This window comes from Zonotrichia leucophrys, chromosome Z (assembly GCF_028769735.1).
Source record: "Zonotrichia leucophrys gambelii isolate GWCS_2022_RI chromosome Z, RI_Zleu_2.0, whole genome shotgun sequence".
Lineage (NCBI taxonomy): Eukaryota > Metazoa > Chordata > Aves > Passeriformes > Passerellidae > Zonotrichia > Zonotrichia leucophrys.
In genome coordinates this window covers 73469283-73490911 of record NC_088200.1, presented here as the reverse complement: position 1 = coordinate 73490911, position 21629 = coordinate 73469283, and positions in this window count along the sequence as shown.

Genomic DNA, 21629 nt, shown 5'->3' with positions numbered 1-21629 from the left:
TTCCAGTAAAAGAGGTTTTTTTGTGACATCTAAATGGAATTTCCTGTGTTTCAATTTGTGTCTGTTGCCCCTTGCCCTTTCATGAAGGGCCATGAGAATGGGCTGGCTCTGTCTTCTTCACAGACTCTGGCCAGTGATTTATGCACGTTTATAATGCCCTCACTGACCCTTCTCCTCTCCAGGCTGAGCAGTTTCAGCTCTCTCAGCCTCTCCCCACACTGACAGATGCTCCAGGGCTGTAATCTCCAGTAATTTCCAGCACTGCACTCTCTTCAGCACATGTGTGTTTTTCTTGGCAGGTGGAACCCAAGGCCAGACTTGCTCCACTAAATCAATATCTTACACTGAGGAGCCCAGCACACCCCAGATGTGCATCCCTTGGGTTGAGCAGAGAGAAAGGGTCACCTCCCTTGAGCTGCTGGCTAAAGCAGCTCAGGATCCATCTTGGCCACACAGGACATGCCATGGCCAGCTTGGCATCCACCAAATCCTTCCCTGACAAGCTGCTTTTCAGCCAGCTGGCCCCTGGAATGCAAAGTGACCATTCCTGCCTAAGAGGAGGAATTGGTTCTTCCATTTGCTGAATGTGGTGGTGTCCCTGACAGCACCTTTTGTCCAGCCTGTTGAGGCTCCCATGAATGTCAGCTCATCCACTTGGTCTGTCATTCATTCCTCTCAGTTTAGCATCTTTTTTGAGGAGGATGAGAGTGCCCTCAGTCCCACCATCTGTGACAGTGTTCACAGGGGTCTTATGTTGAGGGAAGAGACGAGGATCTGACTCCATGTTTCAGAAGGCTTGATTTATTATTTTATGGCATATATTACAATAAAACTGTACTAAAAGAATAGAAGAAAGTATTTCATCAGAAGGCTAGCTAAGAATAGAAAGGAATGATAACAAAAGCTTCTGTCATGGACAGAGAGTCCGATCCAGCTGACTGTGATTGGCCATTAATTAGAAACAACCACATGAGACCAATCCCAGATGCACCTGTTGCATTCCACAGCAGCAGATAACCATTGTTTACATTTTGTTCCTGAGGCCTCTCAGCTTCTCAGGAGGAAAAATCCTAAGGAAAGGATTTTAATGAAAAGATGTCTGTGACAGCCATCCAGGTTATTAATGCAGATGTTATGCAGTTAACGGCTGCAGTGCATAAACTCCTGATGGCTGGTCTCCAGCTGGATTTTGTGCCATTGACCAAAGCCCTTTGAGCCCCAAAGCTTAGCCAGTTTCAGTCCACCTCACTGGCCACCTTTCTAGCCTGTATTTCTTGAGTTTGTCCATGAGGAGGTTATGGGAGGCAGTGCTGGAAGTACAAGTCAAAATAAAGAACATCTGCTGCTCTCCCTTCACGTGCAGAGCCAGTAATTTCTTTGCAGGGTGGTCAGGCATTACAAATCCTTGCTGCCTGCTCGTGATCTCCTTGTCCTTCATGAGTTTGGAACGAGTTTCCAGGAGAAGTTTCTCCATTGCTTTCCCAGGGTTTGAGATGAGGCTGTTTCATCTGCCATTCCATGTGTCCTGCTTCCTGCCCTTCTTGAAGACAGGAGTGATATTGGACTTCTTGCAATCCTTGGGAATTTCTCTTCATCTCCACAGCCTTTCAGAGATATTCATGGATCGCAGTGACATTGGTGTACTCCCTCAGCAGTTCTCACATCAGGCCCCTCATTTTCCATCTGTTTAAATGTTCTCCAACCTGATCCTCTTCCCCTAAGGATAAGAGTTGACTGCTCCAGAGTTTCTCACTGGAAAAATCAGGTATGGTAGTTAAAGTGAGCTTTCTTCAGCAAAGACATTACAGGTGAAAGGGAGGAACAGATACATTTTTTTTTTCATAGGAATGGAAATATTTTCTCCAATGCCTTCCTTTAAATTCCATCGTGGTTTAGGGCTTTCCAGATGTTAATAGCAAGAAATGGCAAGAATGAATACCTGCTGTGGTCACACTTATAGCCTAGTGTGGGCTAAAAAGTAATTTCTCAAAACAGCAACATCCAAAGCAGCAGAGAAGGAAGATTAAGCAGGCTTTGATGTACTGATGGACAGAAGTTCTAAAAATCACTCTAACTGTATGTACTCCCACTTATATACAAGAAGCCTAATTTTAACTCTTAGGTATTTGTTACCTTTCTTTTTCAAGCTTGACTTATATGAATCAACATCATGAACATGTGGTGTAAAAAACCCAGCTAAACACTGCACATCTAAGCTATGTAAGTAATACAGCACATGTAAGTAATACAGCAACAAAATAAGAGTCTGTTTTATGGTTATGAAACCTGTGTGCTAAGCAGCCTGACTGAAACACCAGTGATGATTCAGGCTGGAGGAGCTCTGTTCCCTTGATCATGCTGGTGTACAGAAAGTTGATGTCCACAGGCTGTTGATTCTCTTGAAAGGCATTTTCCAGAATTTCTCTTAATTCTGACCTTGGGATTGAGAGATGTATGTCAACATTTCACCAGCTGTTAGCCACTGCAAAGAGCAAGAACTCTGTGGTTACCCATTTTTTACTGCAAAGCTGTTACAGGCTGCTAAAAATGCAAAATCTTGTGAATATGGTAAAAAGAAATAATTTACCACTTGTGACTGCTCAAGCAGTTGGGAATGCTGCAAATTCCAGTGTCCAAGAGAGTTGGATGTGGTTAATGCAATGTAACAGTAGAGTTGCGCCATGTGCTCAATAGCTGTGCACTGAAGAAAGCAGCTTGCTGCATCATCAGAAGCACCCTTGATGGGATGTCCTAGACATGTTACTTGTTAGGTTGATTTATTGATGAAAGCTGCTGGTTTTGCAATTATAATGGAGCTGTTGCCAAGCCCAGGAATTTCACTGGGCTTATTGATCCTGAGGTGTAGAGAACTTGTTGGCACAAGCAGCTTAACTCGAATGCCTGAACTCCAGAAAATACTCCAGTCATTATCCCTGCCCTGTCAGAAGCCAAACAAGCTCTCCCTCAGTCCCATTGGAGGAGACATCACCTAGGTTTCCAAAGTCAAAGCAACAACACTGTGAAATGCGCAACATTTGCTTTTTGGAGCAAGCTGCAGCTCCCTGCTCTAATGAGGCAGCAGAGCAAGGACAGGTCAGACAGCACAGGACACAGGGACCCTGATTTATATTTCATTCCCACATCTAAGGGTCCATCCTAGCTCACCTACTTTCTTGTGATTTCTCAGGTTATTTCCACACAGAATCTCTGGTTTCTTTTACACTGTTGTTGGTGAATGTCAGATTTTCTGTCAAGCCCTGCTGGGTTTGAACCCATCACCAGGGACACGGTGCGTCTGCAAATCTTCCCACAGCCTCTGTCTGTCCTGAAACCACAAGGAGCCAACAGGGTAAGCTAAGTCCCATTGTTCTTTTGAAGTTGCTGATGATGGGCATTATTTCTTAGTGATTCCTTTATAATTTTGGATAGAGCCTACTGTGATGCAGCTGTGCCCTGAAATCCACGTGTTAACGAAAAAAGCACATTCTTCATTATCAGCTCGGTGCACACTCCAGACATTGCTGATACAGACAGTGATAGGGTAGGGTTGTTTGGCAGTGTTAATGCATCTGCTGGAGCAGGAATGCCATGCAAGAAGAAAAGAGTTCAGTTGTTCAGAGTGGGGAGAAAATGTTGGAGCAGATAAATGATGAGATGGCACCTGTGTGGAAGCAGATGAAGATGGGAGAGCCCAGGAGGATAATTAATGTGCTGAAACAGGAGCCAGATGTCAATAGATTCAGCTTTCCTGGTCATTTGAATGCTGATTCTGTAGTCTGTGTTGATGGGAAAGACTTGTTAGGCAGCCTGTTTGTGGAGCTCAGGATTGCCCATCTTAATCGCTTGTTAGGGGTATTTGACACTTTCCACTGCAAGTACTGTCAGCCAAAAGAAAAATAAAATTTGAGGAACTGGTTAGAACAAGCCAAAGTTTCAGGGCTTTTTTTTTTTTTTCCCCAGAAATCCCTTCTGCTGCTTATTCCTACCTGAAGTGAATCTGCCCAAAACATCTAGATCTCCTAGATGTAACAAAGGAAAAAGGTGCAGCAGGAGCCCCACAGGGATGTTTAGAGCTCTGCTCGTCACTCCTGCTGCCCATGGCACATGAAGGAAGGAAGAAAGGAATGAAGGCAGGAAGGCTTCATTGCTGAGCCAGATTGGACACTGGAGCCAGTGGTTTTGTGTCAGATGAGTGGGACAGGGGTACCTGTGAGGATTTGCTGACATGCACCCCAGGGCAGGCAGAGCCAGAGCCTCACACACAGCTCGGTCCAGCCTTGGATGCTGACAATTGCTGTGCCCAGCTACTGCATTTTCTGATGGCAAACCAACCCTCAGCCCTGCAGAAAGCCAGCCTGGGGAGCAGGAGAGGCAGTTTGCTGTCTGTGGAGCAAGACTGTCCACAAGGAGCTCTGTCCTGTCCACACAGGGAGGGAGATCAGCATGGAAGGGAAGGAAGTCCCACACAGGCAGCAGCTCTGGAGGATTCTGACATAGCTTCTTGATCGTCCTTCCTCTAACATTAACATTGGCAATTAATAAATATCCCATTTATATACCACCCAACCCCCTTGACAGGACAGAGCAAGTGCAGTTCCAGACTCTGCACTCCCTTCAGTAATCAAAAGACAAACACAAACAAGTCAAAGCCATAACTTCTTCATAACCTACTGGACATCCAGCAGTTTTTTAAAAACAAGTAGTTTGTGTGTGTATTAGAGGAGAATGGGCATGTGTTTCAGGACGAGTGGCTTTTAAATAAGCATAAAATCACATGGAAGGTACTTCTGCTTGTTTGTGCCCTGCAGTGAGTTTTACTTGCCTTTCTCCCTCTGCAGAGGGTGCCTGCTCCAAATATTTTGCCCCTGACCCTGGAAGTCAAACGATGAAGGGGCAAGATACTCAATAATTTACATTTCTTTCAGAGAGACCAGGGAACAAACTCCTTTTTCAAATGTGGTGGAATGAATTGGACCACCAAATAAGCTGGTGATCCTGGTTTAATCTGAATTTTGACCTGGTAGTAATAGAATAAGCAGGAGGGGTATTATGGCTGATGTCCTGGACTGATGTGAATCAGAATAGCTACAGAGAAGCTGGTGGAGAATTTTTAGGCCAACACAGGTGAGCTGCAGGCAGAAGATATCTTTGCAAAGACTTGAAAAAATTGAAAGGGGCAATTCCCAACAGCTCCTTAAAAGTCTGTAAGAATTATGTAGGAATGATTAGTACAACTTTTTCAAAAGTTTGAGCAGGAGTGAATATTAATAAAGTGCAGAGCAGTGTTTTCAAATGCACTGAAATTTATCTCCTCTTATGAAAAGGGACTGTGTTATCAGCCCTGCTAAAAAGGTGTAGCTCTGTGTGAAAGTGAGACCATGCGCCATTTAAACACTCAGAGATATATTTATTCAGAATGTATGTGGCATCATCTGCTGATATATTATTCAGCTATTCCTTGATTAGCATCATCTGCACAGCCCTCATGTAGGTCAGTCACTACAGAAAGGGGGATTACACCTGTGTGAAACAGGAGAAGGATCTGAAGCTCTGCCACTTGGGCCTGCTAGCCCAGCACAGCTCACATCTTGCTGCAGGATGGAGATCTTGCACCACACAGCTCCCCACTGGCATTTTGACATCTTTATGGGGTGCCAAGGGACAGACAATGTCTCCTTGTTGCACCCTTGGTGCTCCAGAAGAGGTGCGGCCCTCCTGCAACAAGCCAAGCCTGCAGTTTATAAGGACTTCCAAGAAAGCGCCTGGAGTCGTACAATTAACAAGAAATCACTCCAGAGGGAATTGTGTTCCTCATCTCAGCTGGTGTTCAGCTTATCTGCGAAGAATATACACACTCAGCCTATATTTCTTTCATCTTAGCTTCGTTTTGCAGTAATTAAAATCCTCAGCCAGCCCGAAGAAGAGCTGTATATATTTATTTTTGGTCTCCCTGAGACTGGAACACTGTGTGAGCCCTGGGAAGGAGCTCAGCTCTGTGTGTGCCTTGGTTTCCCTCCTGACTCCTGGTTTGCCTTCCTTTGGTCCCCGTTGTGTGCACACCCTGCCCTAGGACAGCAGGACCTCAAAGCTGCCCGGGCCCTACAGGCCCCACCAGAGCACAGATTGCTAATTATTACTGAGAAGATTAATGTGCTGGGGGAGTTCTTCAGTCTCAGTGTGTACAGCTTTGGGACCACTTGCTAATCCCCCGAGGAAATATTAATTTTTATAAAAAAATCTTAACGCGCGGCGTTGCTGGCACCGGTGATTTGATCACAAGTCTCCTGATATTTGGTGTTTCTTGTCAAGGTCCACTTCCTGGAAACCTGAGCATCTTGGCTTGCCTTTTGAAACAGGCAAGTTTTTAGTGCCTTCTATAGCAGTGAGGCTGGGAAATGTTCCCCAAGTATGCTCTGGAGACGGAGAAAGCAAATAAAAAGGTCTTAAAATGTGTTAATTAAAAAGGAAAACAAGGATTCTGCAAGAACTTTTTTGCTCCCCCAAGATTTATGTGTCTTGCATTGCTTGCACTGTGCAGAACTGTATGTCTTGGAGTGAGATAGGAACCTCCCATTGGCTCTGGGGGAAGAAAAGATCTAAGTAAACTGATTTTAAGGTTTGCACCATCCCTCTAATTGCACCCATTTTGTTAAACTTTTGTCCTGGGTTCTTTTTAACAGCCTCAAGTTTCATGTCTTCTCCCTTGGAGTCCTCCTTCTTATTATCCTTGGGGTTTACTTTTCCTTCACTGTCCCTGCTCCCCCTTGCTTTCATTTGTCCTTAGGTTTTGATGAGTTGGTACAGGCTGAATTTACATCAAGGAAAAGCATGAAAGGCATGAAACAGACGTTAGTGGTACAGAGAGAAGATTTCTGTTGCTGTTCTCCTCTGTGATCCAAAAAAGAGCCAGGAACAGGTTTTTTTAAAAAATAAAGTGTCCTGGACTTATTTATGCTCAGCTCTAAGTGTCACTGGTTGAAGTTTTCCCATTAGTGGAAGGGAGATGTTCCCCAGGCCACCACGCTGTTTTAGCAACTAATCTATTTCAATGCTTCTTACGTAGGCAGGCCCAACAAATTTCCAAACAACCAGAGAGCTTTGGCAAATAATGCTGAAAGCAGAGTACTGGGCTCACACAAAGCAGCCTGTGTTACTCCAGTACCTTCTTTCAGGGCTGGACTCTAATAATCAGGTCAACTGACTTAATAAGACAGCTGCTTGCCAAAGTGCAAAATCCTCTCTGGGGGGGAAGAGGAGAGCCCTGATGGGGACCTGAAGAGGGCAAAGCTCTCCAAGGGGGCTGGGGGTGATGCTGGGGTGCTCTGTGGCATCTTCCACCAGGAGATTTTTATGTGCTGTACAGAGGCAGCGAGCATGGCTCGTGTTTTACAGGGGGAAACTGAGGCACGGAGAAGCATCTCGCTTCCCTGAGGTCACTGCAGTCCCACCCTGCTGCTGGTGCTCACTCCACAGCAGGGCAGAGGGGTGGCATTGCTGGGGGGTGGTCGTGTGTGGGATCAGGGGTGTGGGTGTGGTGGAGAGCAGAGGGAAGGAAGGGAAAGGCAAAAAAAGGGAAGGGCGAACAGGGTGAGGCCTCACAAAGGATGAGGCTAGAAGAAGGTGAGGTGTGCCTGGGTGGCCTCACAAGCCGAGTGGGAAGTAGCTGAGGTAGGAGAGAGAGTGGGAGCAGCGTCGTGCAGAGAGCCAGTCTTTGTCCTCACCCAGTCGAGCAAGTTTCACTGGTGGCTGCAAATGTTTCAACAAGCTCAGATGCTCTGTGGAAAGCCTTCAACCTATTGACAGGAGGGTCTGTTTTCTTACTCTCAGACCATTCCTCTGAAGAAACAAAACTTCTGTGTTTGGTGTTTTTGGTAGGATGTGATTTATTTCCCCTTAACTTTGCTAACATTTTTTCTTGTTTCTTTTATTTTCTTTTTTTTTTTTTTTTTTTTTTTTTTTTTTTTTTTTACTGTTTTCCCTGTGTCCTGCCAGACCTTTCAAAGGGAAAGCAAGCTTGCACTTAGCTTCTCGTTCCCCTGCTCTAGATAACTTATCATTTCAGCCTGTCTGGAAATTTGGAAACCCTTATGCTTGGAACCTTATCATAGACATTTCCGCTGCAGGAAGAGTGATCAGACCAACAATAGCATCTTGAATTCAAGGCAGAGGAAATGGATGACTGCATAGCTTGGTTTTGATGTTGCACTCAGCACTCGGTGTGCTGATTCTCATCTGATCCTGTACTTCTGTCATGTCCTTGGATGAGAACCACGAGCTGCTCTGAGAGGTTTGCATCACACACAGAGCCGTGCTGCCTGACCTGTGTGCTGCCTGCTCCTCCCTCGGAGCTCTGGGAAAGGTGCACATTCCAGGCTCCTTCCTGCAGGGAAGAGGCAGGGCTTCCATTTGGAAATACTCTTTTCCACAACCATCAGCCCTTTCTTGAGGCACAGCAGCCACCACAAGCGGTTCTCCTTCTGGCTTGGAAGTGTTTTTTGGGTTTGAAGTGATAAAGCCAATCCTCAGCAAGTGCAGGGTCATCAGCAGTCACAAATGTGCAGTGTGGCTGAGTGGGAGATGTTTGCTTGTGTTATGAAATGTGTTGGAGTGAGAGTACACACCAGGGATTTGTTCATTTTAGCAAACCTGGCAGAACCTTCCTGTGACCTAAATAGAATACCTTGCTCTACATAAAGCATGCATCAGGGTATTTCCTGATTTATTCATGAAAGGTTTGCTTTACAAAGGCATTTGGAACTGTGTAATCTCAGAATACATGATACATGTAGCCGGCTGCTCAGCTGGCATTTGCACAAATTGCTTTGATATATGGCTGTAACGTATGAAGGCACAGTGAGGCCAATTTAAATACTTGATACTGGAGTAAACTGGTTAAAAGAGTAAATTAGATCTAACCTACAGATTTTCTTGCCACTGCATGGAGAAGGTTGCTGTCCAGAATGAATAATTGATAAAGGGATGGGAGACTACACTCTGGCAAGCAATAAAATCCTCCAATATTAAGTGGGCAGGGTTAAGGGCAGCTCCATGAGTGGTGTGCACTGGTTTTGCATCTTTCACGTTAAGAGCCCTTTTCTGATTCACATCAGATTGAGGTCCAACACGTTGTGTTAACCAGATCAATAACTGAAGATCTCTGCTGCCTTTCACTTGGGACACTTTGTGCTTCCCATTGCTCCTTCCCACTGGCAGTAAATAAAGTCTAAGGTAACACTTCATCAGGTCTGTGAATTCATCAGGGAATTCCCAATATATATCTTTAATGATTTCTGTAGGTATTATTTGTACCGTGTTTCCTGCTGTAGTATAGTCAGCAGCAAGGTAGATGGGGATGGTTGCTTGCAAGCAAGACTTATTTTGGAGCTTTGGAAGAAATTTGGGTTAATTTACAATAGAATGAAACTGACATTTGTAAAGATGGTAAGAGGGGAATGCCAGAATCCATTACACTGATGATCCTAAGAATGCACTGGCATTCTCCATTGGTGAGTTAATGTTCAAATCCTATCAGCGTTACTTGCTAAACTTATTGCAACTTAATGGCAGACTTCCAGATTTTTATCATGCCAAACATTTGATAGTAGATGGGTCTGCACAAATTTTTGGGGAAAAATTTTTGCTTTTTACGAATCGCTGCCATAAACAAGGTAAAAATGTGATTCATTCAAGCCCTATGAAATGAACTTTCTCAATTCTCAGTCTCATGATCTTTTGTTTAAGAAAAGACTCTGTCCTGTGTGGCTTTGGAATAAGCTGGAAAAAGTCTTTTTTGATTACTGTGTTTCTGGAAAAAAACACAAACTGTTTCCTAAGAGGTTTTGTGATTGAGAAGTGATTTAAAATTAAAACAACTCAACTGCATTTGTCAGTGTTCATGCAGTAAACACAAGGGGCAGCAGAAACCTCGATTGTCCATCCTCCAGACGGTAGAAAAATAATTTTTTAAAACTTGCTGCTGACACCATTGGCTGCCCAGAACAATAGGGAACTGACAGACTGATTCTGTAATTCATATCTTTTCATATGACATACTTTATAATATCAAGTGATGTTTCATCTGTACGTGCAGAAGACATCAAATAAAGCGCAATTCTTTCCATATTTCTGCTTTTAATTTTATCAGTTCCAAGCAGCAAGCAATTTGAGGTCTTTCTTCCTCTGCATTTCTCTCCCCCCCTCTCCCCTCCCCTTCCACATTCTTGACTGGAAGGGATCTGTTTCTCCACTGGCTCTGTAAATCTGGGCATTTTAGAGTTAATCAGGACCTGAAAAGAGCAGGATGACATGAGGTTTGCATTAAAGAGTGGTATGTGGACAAGTGGCAAAGGCATGGATTTTGTGGTAATAAAAACACACTGGGTGATATTTTTGTTAGAGGGCCTCACTTCACTGCCTCCAAAATGCAAAAGCATCAGGAAATCAGATTGGTGTCTCTGAACCATGATTGCAGAAGCAGATCAGCGTGCACCTTACTCCCAGCTCACTGAATCAAGTGTAGCTGTCTTCTGGCACATCAGAAAATGTCCACGTGCAGTGCTGGTGAGGAAAGCCTGGGGTTCAGCACTGCTTCTGGATCAGCAGGACACCCAGCCCTAAATGGAAGCCAAACTCTCCACCAAAGGGGAGTCACTTGTCTTGCCAGTGGTCTGACTTGCCAAAACAAAGAGAAAACAAAAATTACGATGCTGCATCTGTCTGGCGTCATGGGAAGATTTTGTTTTCCCCATGAGTAAAGGCTGTTGTTCTTACTGTTGTTGTTGCTTTCTTGGATTCCATTATTTCAAACCCACTGAAGTCTCAAAAAACTCTGCAGGCTGTGAAGGACCTGTGTCTGCTGAATCTAGTGGTGCCTGGACAAGTGTATGGAGATCCTGGAGGTCTGGCTGCACCTTTCCAAAGTCAGAAGATCTTACTGCAGATCTTCTCAGCTGACATCCCTTGAAACACAGGGCACATGTGCAGCATTCATGGAAGGGGCCGGGAGTGCCTGACTTCCCTCGTGCTCCTTTGCCCCACGTCCCAGCCTTCTGCAGTGGGAAAAGGCTGTCTCTTTGACCCATCCATCCAATTTAGGCCAGTTGTTGACAGAACCCTTTCTCTTCTTTTTTTCTTTTTTTCTTTTGGAGACAATGTGATTTTATCACGCTGCCACCGAGCTACGCTCCCCTTGTCTGGAGCTGGAACTGGGTGCAGAAGAGTCAAAGAGTGAGGGATGAGCAGAAGAGAGACAGTGTAATGACGGGATGTTTCACATGCCTTTGAATTTCTAAGGGGATTAGGCGCTCCCCTGGCGCTTTGACATGGAGCCTATGGCAGCTGCTTTGGCAAAGCCTGCCAGCAGCTACACAAATATGTCATTTTCCCCCCCATTTTCCCAAGGTGCAGAGGACACAACAACTTCTGTTTAGAGAGCAGCAACAAAGAGCATTTGGAGCTGTCAGAGTCTGTGTGCTCGTGCTCCTCTGCATGCAGGACCACCTCTGAGAACTTGTGCAGAACTTACTGTGCTGTAGTCAGATACCACCAGCTCTGTGGCTGAAGTGTGATCCTGCAGTGCTCACTGAAATGAGCGCCCGAGTCACACAAGTCAGCCTTCACCCACAGCCTCCACACCTTCTGAAAGAGCTTCTCTGGGTCAAACCTTTTCCCAAGCATCAGCTGAAACAAAATCCTCTGGCTGCTGTAATCCTATCTGCCCCACATACTCCAGAGAGTTCTTTGCACAGCAGAAGTCCTTTTCCTGCGAGCAGGACAGGGACAGCAGGTGTTGTGCTGGTGTCCCTTCAGTGGAATCTGATTACCATTTTGGTTGCTTTTCTCTGTCTATTTGATATGGTTGTTTAGGAGGCTGTGGCTGATGGTGCATTTTTGAGCCAAGGACTGACAGAAATCAGATGTCTTCACTTTATAAAAGAAACATTAACCCACAGGTTGAGATCTGCCTGCAGCATCATTGGCAAACATGAAACTTCAGCTTTTCGCAAAATGATTGAAGTTGTTTTCTCATTTCAAAGCAGATACAAGGTTTAAACATTGAACAGTAATGCTAGTGGAGATGCAGCAAAAAAAATACAAAAAGGACTCCCTGAATAGGAAAGCACAAGAGATGGGAGAAAAGGAGGTGCTCCCTCCTGGTTGAAGAAATGGGCAAGGAAAATTACGACAAGGAAGAAGCATCAGTATTCATAGCTGCAGCGAGAGTTGAAATGATGGTCAGGGCCTGTCAGTCCCAATACCGCATCCTTGATTCACATGCACTGATTCAGACATTAATTTGGACCTCAGATGTGCATGTCTGACTCCCAGTGAGCCCTCCTGGAGGGCAGGGTGAGGGCAGAAAGCCCCAGAAAGAGTGGGCTCAGCAGTGGTGGACACCAACCCTGCCTTCCTTGGCATCCTTGGCATCCGTACCCTTGGGACAGGACCGGGCTTGCTGGTCTCAGGGCAAGACACACAGACGCTCTCACAGGGGCTTCACCCCAGCACCAGAATGCTGTGAGTGTAAATGAAGACTGTCAAAGCCACTCTGGCTGGATTTTTTTTGTGGGGGTTCCCCTCCCCCTTCAAGCCTCCTGCCCCCCGCCCCTTCCTGAAACAACCAGCCAATTTAAGAGCACAGTTCAGAGGGAAGGGATTCTTGTTATGCTCATGAATCTCAAAGATTTCCTAAAGGAAGAACAAAGAGAGAAGCAGAAAAGACAGAGAGAGCTGGAAAACCAGGAGCAGGCAGCAGACTTGGAAAGAAATGTCCTCCTTCTCCCCAGCCCAGGAATGCAAACAGGAAGCCGCCAGCAGAATGTTTGGAGTGTGTGCAGCTGCAGTTGGGTCTGAAGACACTGAAAGCTGTGCTGAAAGTATTCAGCCTGCCTCTTACAATGGAGGGGAAACACTTGCTTTGACACTGCATTTGATAACCATTTTGTAGCAGGAGTGCAGACCCTTTCATTTGCAGGGAAAGGGAAGACAGCTGTGGCTGTCTTCAGCAAAAGTTGCTATTCTATATGTGAGAGAGTGTGCTTGTTAAAGGAGGACAAAAGGGTGCTTACTGAGGTTCTGCAGGTGGCTTTTGGTTATTAACCAGAGGAGCTCAGCTAGTCCAGAATGTGTTGGGCTGCCCTAATTCCTCCCTAAAGGAATTTCAGTTGCTGCTTGGGGATAACCAGTGCCATTTTGGAGGCTGCACTGTGCATTGCCTGAAACTCTAAGCTGCTGCTTTGGAAGCAGAAGTTTCCTATCTGCTAGATCATTCTTCCATAGCACATGTTTTCCATGTGTGAGTTCTGATTTGGGCAGTTTTGGGGAGGAATCGTCTGTAACAATATCTTATATGTAGATGAACCTCTTTGAGGTACCTGTGGTAAAAAAAAAAAACCAACCTCTTGAATTATGTAAATTGAGATAATTTCTTACAAATTGCCTTTCAAACGGGTTGGACCCTGTCTTAATTCAAACGTCTTTAAAATTATCTCACCTAGTTTTCTTCCATTGTTCTTGATCAGCAATTGACCTTGAGCTGGCTTGGTTCTTAAAATAGATCAAATAAGTGTATCGCTTCTTTTGATTATAATACAGGTTCTATTTTATAAAATGCTTGCTGAAATGAGTGTTGCAGGTTCTTTAGTTGCTAGCATTTTATTACTACACTTTGAAGCCGCCTGAGATTGTGCATGAGACAGAAAATCCATTTCCTAATTAGCTGATTACTTTAACATGTATGTCTGAGAGCTGTGTGTTGGTAGTTAGGTCCTGCTTATATGTATTAATTTGTCTTCTTGTGGAGCTGATAATCTGGATCATCTGTTCAGGCTCCTGCCTTCTGATGGGTCAAATGCAGAAAGTTTGCACCATTGGGGACTTTGCTGAAGGCAAGACTTGGGTTGTGAGATGATTTTGCAAAAGAACCCTGGGAGACGGCCTTGCCTTTACAAGGACTAATTGCACTATGTGTTTCCTTGTGTCTAACACGCCTGAATTTTAATAAATGAGAAATTATTGTTCCTTGTTAAGTAAGTAGGTAGGATAGCTAAATATAGAGGAAGTCAGACTGCGGGGAGGTGGGGGGAGGCTCCAGTTTCAATGACTGCGGAGGAGGAACATGCAACAGCAGCACTTCAGAGAGCATCACCCAAGCTATTCCTCAGGTCTGGTTCCTTTGGCTCCACATAGAGCTCCACATGTGTCCCCAGAGGCTGCCCTCACTCTGGTGCTGCCCCAATATTGGTGGCATCACCTGGAGCTCCTTCCTGGTGGGAAACCAGTTTTTGTGATTGCCATCCTGGAGATGTGAGTGTGAGCTTGACATTTCCACCAGGAAGGACACCTAAGTTAGGGGCAGCCCTGCAGTGAAAATTGTTAAGAGCCATAAGAGATCCCAGGCTGTATGTGGAGAGAAGGATGGGAGTGAGAAAAGGAGACGCAGGAGGGGTGGGACAAGGTTGCATTTTAATCAGCCTTTGGGGGAGCTAAGTAGGGAAGGCTACTGGACACACAGAATGAGACAAAACTACAAAACACCTTGATAAGAGAAGAAAGCCCTGTGTCAGCACAGTTGCCCACAAGGCAAGAGCTGTCAGATCACTGTTTTCTGACACCTTCTGTCTCTTCAACACCTTTTGTGCTGTTTTTCTCTTCTCGTCAAGGTTTGGCTGACAGAGTGAAAAAAAAAACCAACATTTTTCAGAGCAAATCACAGCCGGAGGAGCTTCCCCAGTTGCAGATTGTTACCCAAGGGAACTCCAGACCTAGATCTCAACCCATTCCTCAGTAAACAGCAAGGGTTTTGTGAGATAGAGATTGCCATTGCCACATCTTATGCAACAGCACAGATGTTGATTCATGGCTCCTGTCTGTGCTCCAGTGCAAAGCTCACCCGTCAGCAGCAAGATGTTTGGAGAAGGGAATTTGTCTGGGGCTCTCAGTAACCACAGCCATGAGCTATCATCCTTGCAATACAGGTTAAGAAAAGAAATAAAGTGCTTGCAATTACTGTACGAAAAACAGCAAACTTGGCCAGTTTTGACAGTGAACTGGGAAAGGTGACTAAGGCTCAAAGGAGGTTTAACACCTGAGTTATCTTTTGAGACCTTTCAGAGGGAGTCTTATTTTTAAAACAAATAGTGCAGTGCTCTGCAAAACTGATGAAAACTGCTTTCCTATTTTTCTCATTCATGTGAATTGTCTCATGATCAACCTGCAATTTCTCCTCGTAGGGGCACACATCTGGGTATATCTTTTACCTTGTGACCTATTTTCTTTAAATGTGAGAAAATGTAATATCTGCAAAACCTTTACCCCTCCCCCTGACAATGTGATTGAAATCGATTGACTGATTCAAAAGCAATTAGGTGGGGCTGACAGACAGACAGCACACAAGTTTTCTTCTGCAAGAAATGAGGTCAAAAACTCCATGGCCCTTCGAGATATCCTAAGGCCAGTATCAATAAAATTATATTTCAGATGTGAGGGAGGGCTTGCATGTCTGATACCTTGCCCTTCTTATCCCCCAAATCTATCAGGTGGTCTAATAAAAGATATTGCCTCTTCCTACAAACCTTTCCTCTTTCTATAAAATGGGGAGTACAAAATCTCTGGTCCCCTGGGAGTACTTATGTTGTGTATCCCCCTTTTCTGTAACAGAGGTTTTATTTTCCTCTGGTTTGCTCTGGTTTCAGAGCAGTGCCTTGCTGCCCTGAGTGCTGGAAGTACCAGGGGTATACCAAACCAGCCATGTGCTATTTGTTATTCTCATCAACACCACTATATTCCCCACAAGGTGGTGGGCAACATCAGATTTTCTCTGGGGGGAATAATTTATTTTCTTCTCCTTATAAACAAATATAATCTGAGCCCGGCTCTCTGTCTTGGAAGGCTTCCAGAACAAGGTGATGTGCTCTTTTTGGGATAAGCATGTTTCACTGGTTGACAGCCACTGCAAGAGCAGCATCTGAAAAAGAACGCTACAGCAATTCCCTGTGTGGCAGGAGTCGCTGGGTGATGTTCTCTGACCTGTGTTATGCAAGAAGTCAGACTGGATGATCAGAGCAGTCCCTTCTGGCCTCAAAATCTATGAATCTGTGTTCTGATTACACATCTGAGAATGTGCAACCCAAGTTGAAAGTGGTGATTTATTGGATGCTAGCTACAGGCAGCTTCTTGTTTCTGAGTAAGCAACTGCTTTTAAAAGGGTCCCTGTAGCTCGGTGGGGCACAGACAGCTGTCAGCTCTTTGGGGGAAGAGAACTCGCCGTCTATTTCTGTAAAGCACATTTTAAATTTACAGCTCTGTGCAAGTGCTGTTTTACAATAAGGATTGACCCTTTCTGGAGATGGCTTTGTGGTTGATTTATAGGCATATCCCCAGTAGGGCTGCTTTGGGAGGAGGCCAAGGTGGGTGAGATCCATCTTTTCTCTCCCGCCTTGTGGATCAACTCATATATGAAAGCATCCTGGGCTGGCTGGTGTGAGTTTTGTTGCTGCATCCTGCAGAGGACTGTTTGAGTCTCAGTGAAACAGATGATATGTCAACAGCCCTTAAGAGGCTTGTCTTCATACTGTTGTTTCATTTTGCTTCCAAAGACGTCACATGCAGAGCAGAAGATTCCTGCAGCAGCTGGGAGCCACTTTAAAGACACCAAGACACTTTAAAGACTCCAAGGCACTTTAAAGACACCAAGCTGCAACATCTTGGAACAAGGGAGCCCCAGTAGTGCCCTCAGATGGCTGGAAGGAGCAGGATGAACCTCAGATGTTCTCTGAGAGCTGGGGTCCTTTAAAACACTGGGGAAGGAAGAGCAGAAAAAAGGCCTTGGTGTGTTGATGAGCTGGTGGTGATGGACTTGGGAGAGGTGGCTCCATGAGCAGACATGGAGAATTTTAACAGAATTTTAAATTCAGAGCACTGATAGGATGTCAAACAGCATCTGCTGGTCCTGTGGCTCACCTCAAAAGACACATTGGTCAGATTTGAAGCAACAGAGACTGTCAGAAGCCTCTGTAAAACCAATAATGGAATGAGGAACTGGCACTCATAAAACATTTCTCTCTTGAATCTCTGGTGAGATATTTCTTTTAATGGTGGAAATGTAGGGCTGCATTATTATTATCATTATTACTGTTATATAAAATACGTGGTGACAGCAGATAAACATCAATGACTAAAGAGCTCTGCATATTCAAGAGTGTTAGGTTTTAGTTCTGGAAACCACTCTTAAATCAATTATGGCAATACTGCACTTTATTAAAACAGTTAAATCTGCCCTAACAATGAAACTGTCATTTTGAATTAGAAGAGCAACTACTAACTTGTAAAATATGTAAATATCAAGGCAACCATATTTCTAGGTATATACATTACTTTTATTTACAGTACTTCCTTAATTGCGAGGATTAACTGAGTAGAGATTGCACTCTAAATGGTCCCACAATTATTAAAATGCATGTTTACATTTGCTTAAATTGTGCAAAAGTAATTTAGAAGATGAATTTCAAGAAATATTGAGGAAATCTGCATACAGAGAATGTAATTATTATTGATATTTGCATAACTTCCCTTTCCACTTTCATGCACTATTACAAACCACACAGAACATGACTAAAGAAATTATTAGAGAGGCTGCTGTAGTACAAATATGGATTCATCAATAAATGTTCAGGCTTCTAGGCGAAAAACAAACGACATGGCTGTGGAGAAGAAATATTACATTTTATTTAGATAGTTATTTGGAATGGGATCTGCACAGATAAATCCATACTCAGAATATAGCAGTCTGTTATGACAGAGATGAATGCTGTTGAAAAGAACAAGTAAAATACAGAAAAATAATTCCAAATGCCAACGGAAGGCAGCACAAGGGTTAGGAGATATGCGAGGCAGATGTGCTCCAGGTGTGGGGATCAGAATTGCCCCACAGCAAGCTGAGTTTTTCACTCCAGCAGTGATGAAAAGGTCCTGATTCAGAGGTGCTAAGCAAAGCAGGAGTAGACTCCAAGTGCAACAGCAAAAATCCCCATCAGGGCCTATTTGAAAACAAGAAGGTCCTGGTGGTATCTGTGATCTCAAATACTGATGCACAACTGTGTGTCTCCTGCAGCCAAGAAGCTGCTCTGAACTGTGTTCAGTGGAAAACAAACTCCAGTTGCCACCCAAGGGCATGTGGAACAGGGAGTTTTGTGCATTTCTGGAAGAAAGGAAAAAAAAAAAGTAAGGAGAAAAAAAGAAAAATGTGAACTGGGAGTAAAACAAACCAAGAATTAAATGACAGAAACGATTAGTGGAGCGCTCTCTGGAAGCAGCAGCAGCTATGCCCTATATTAGGCTTCCAAAAGAGGCCAGTGATTACTGACTAATTGTCCTTCAGCTTCTGCAAATCAGGACACTTTGAAAGAGGCATGGAGAGGTGGTTTTGGGTACCTTGGTGGTCACATTCCTACCTGAGCTGCAAGAAAGAGCTGAGAATCCCCCAAGACCTTGCAGTGGTGCAGTTGAGAAGTGCCCATGCACAGAGAAGGACCCTGTGTGTGTGTGTGTGTGTATTTGTGTTTATGTGCTGAGTCTAGTGAGACAAGCAATAGAAAAGAGGAGCCTTGTCAAGATTATCTGTCATGAGATAGGAGAAACCCATGTATCACTCATCCTGAAGGCTGTGCACCAAGGAGCAGGAGAACCTCGCACTCCCCTGACAATGAAAATAATGAAGTCAGATTATCCAAGGAAACTGTGAGTTTGCCTTACCCACAAACCTCAGGGAGGGAAGAAGAATTATCAGAAAGGTCACTCTGAGCAGTCAGAGTCAAGGACAGAGCTGAACAGCTCCTGAAACCCATAAGGAGCAAACACAGAGCTCACAAGGAGGGGGGGAAGCAGAATGAGTTGAAGGAAAATAAATAACAACATGAAAAAAAAAAATTAATGCTGCTGAGGAAGCATAGGAGACATTTCTCTCCATGTTGTGAAGACCTACAATGGCATGCTGATAGGATCCCCAGAGAGAGCACATCATCTACAACTATGCAGCACTGCACATGCTGGTACTACTAATAAAAGAGAATGGTTCAGATCACAGAAATTAATTAGTTTGGAACTGCAACCACCAGGAAGAGAGCATGCACACAGCAGCATCCCAAAGTGTGTTCTTATTAACGATTCTCTGTCTGGTGTGCTGTTGACAGAATTCTGTCTGTCTCAACAAAACTCTGGAAGCAGCTTTAAACTTCAGGCCCCCATCAAACAGCAAGCGGTCTCCCGGCAGCATGCCTGCATGGAAGCTAGTAAATCCAGCAAATAAGGACTCGACAGCATCTCCTGCTGTCACAAGGAAAGCTTCAGCTTCTGTGCTGGAAATGTCCCTTCTCCTTGAGGGGCCATCACTTTGCAAGCACTTACCATGCCTGAAAAGCAGAGCTGTGCTGCTAGTTCTCAACGCCGCGACTCCTGCCCTCCTAATCAAAGCCATCTGTGGAGGGAAAGGGGCTTGGGAGCCTCCAGCACCCTGCAGGATGGAGCCGTGCTCCTCACAGACTTCCTCGCTGTGGAGAGCGTGCTTTCCCCCGTGCTGAGAGGCAGAACAAAGGCTTGCATGCATTTTCCTTGCCTACCCTTCATGCAAGAGGGGGCTCGGCTCTCCGAGGTCCGGAGCTCATTTAGAGGCACCTCGGTAGTTCAGAGTTCCCATGTCCAATACTTCATCAGGCACAATTTACTGCAGTGAGATGTGATATACAGCAGGGCCATTTCATCTCCCAGAACTTTAGAGAGGGGGGTCTGTGTTTTAGCATCTACCAGTTTTATCTCTGCCATCTGAATCTCATTTCCAGGATAACCAAGGGTCCTTCTAATTACTGCTCTGGTGAATGTATATTGCTCCAAGCCCTTGTGATTTGGCTGAAAACTGGGGAAATGCAGACTGATGTTATTAGTCATTTCTTCAGGGGAAACCCACTGGCACAAAGTGAAAAGCCATAATAGAGCTTTATCAATCTGACTACCTATCTGGCTACCTTGTGGAAGTGTAGAGTTTGAATAATATGCCTGAACTACTTAGAAATTTTAGGACAGCAAGGTCTTATAATGGTTCTTGCTGTCCTAAAATTTCTGAGAGCCTAAGATGATGGCTGGCAGCAAGTTCTTATTCAAACACCAGAGAGGACAACAGTATTTTGTACAGCTATCCATGCCTTGTCCCTGTGCCAGAACACACATTATGGGTCATGATGCAGGACCTCTGATGCTCCAGGCATTTGCTGCTGCTGTGGTTCAGTGACCACAAAATACAAGTGGTCTGCTCCAGCCCTGCCACTGATTTGTCACGTGATTTTGGGCATGCTATGTCCTCTGCCTCAGTTTCCACGCATAACATGCAACGTTTTCAAATCAATTGCCCATGACAGTGAAACTGGAAAGAATGCAGCATTGATTGCTCTTTTCCCCCCCTCTCCCCGCTGGACATGAGGGTTGTGATTTATCTGTTACATTGGAGTATGTATCTGTGCAGCACTCAGTGTCTTGTAAATACTCATTAATATCCTAGGAAAGCCCCCATGAGGTTGGTGGAGCAATATAGCTCTCATTCTGCATTTGAATCACAGTGATATGAAAGACCAAAGGACACATTTTAAAAGCAATCTTTTGTCTTTGTATCTACATTTATTTGCATCAATCTGCTTTTTAAAAGCTGGCAAGATGGAGATTCCACAACCTCCACGGACAATCCTCCCCAGTTCTTAACTATTCTTACCATCAGAAAGCTCCCCTTGATGTCTGCCTGATCTAAATCTTCTTTGCTGCATTTTAAGTCCTCGGGTGTGTGGAGAAGCATTTGAATCTTTCTTTTCTGCAGCAACTCAACTGTATGAAAGGATTACCTTCATGACTCACCACAGATTTGTCTTTTCAGAACAGTCCTAACTCATCTGGTCTTTCTGTCTTAGACATGTTTTTAAGATTTTCAATCATGCTGCCGTTTCTCCAGGGGGATTTATGTCTCTCTTCAAGTGCAATGTCCAAAGCTGGACACATAATTTCTGATACAGCCCAGGATGCCATCAGCCTTCTTGCCCACCTGGGCACCCGGGGCCTGTCCCAGCCCCTTTCCCCCAGCCTGGAGCTCCATGGGGCCGTTGTGAGCCCAGGGGAGGACCCAGCACTGCCTCTGGCTGTCCCTCAGCCCATGGATCCGGGCTGGCCAGAGCCCTCTGCAGAGCCCTCCTGCCCTCCAGCACATCCACATCCCACCCAGCCTGGTGCTGTCAGAAGCTGCCTGAGGCGCCCTCAATCCCCCTTTGGTGCGGATGTCAAACAGGCCTGGCCCAGCCCTGATCCCATGGGATCTTCACTCCACTCTGTATTCCAGCTCAGGGTTTTTGGAGAACTGGTTGTACTTTTAAAGACAGATCCAAAGAAGGCATTAAGTGCCCCAGCTTTTTCTGCACTTTTGGTCACTGTTTTCAGCTGCGTCCAATGAATGATGGAGATTCTCCTTAGTAGTCCTTTTGCTGATGGTGTATTTTTAGAAACATTTTTATTATCTTTTACAGCAGTAGCCTGATTAAGTTCCAGTTGGGCATTGGCCCTTTTAATTTTTTATCTCTGTGTAATAACCTCATAACATCCCT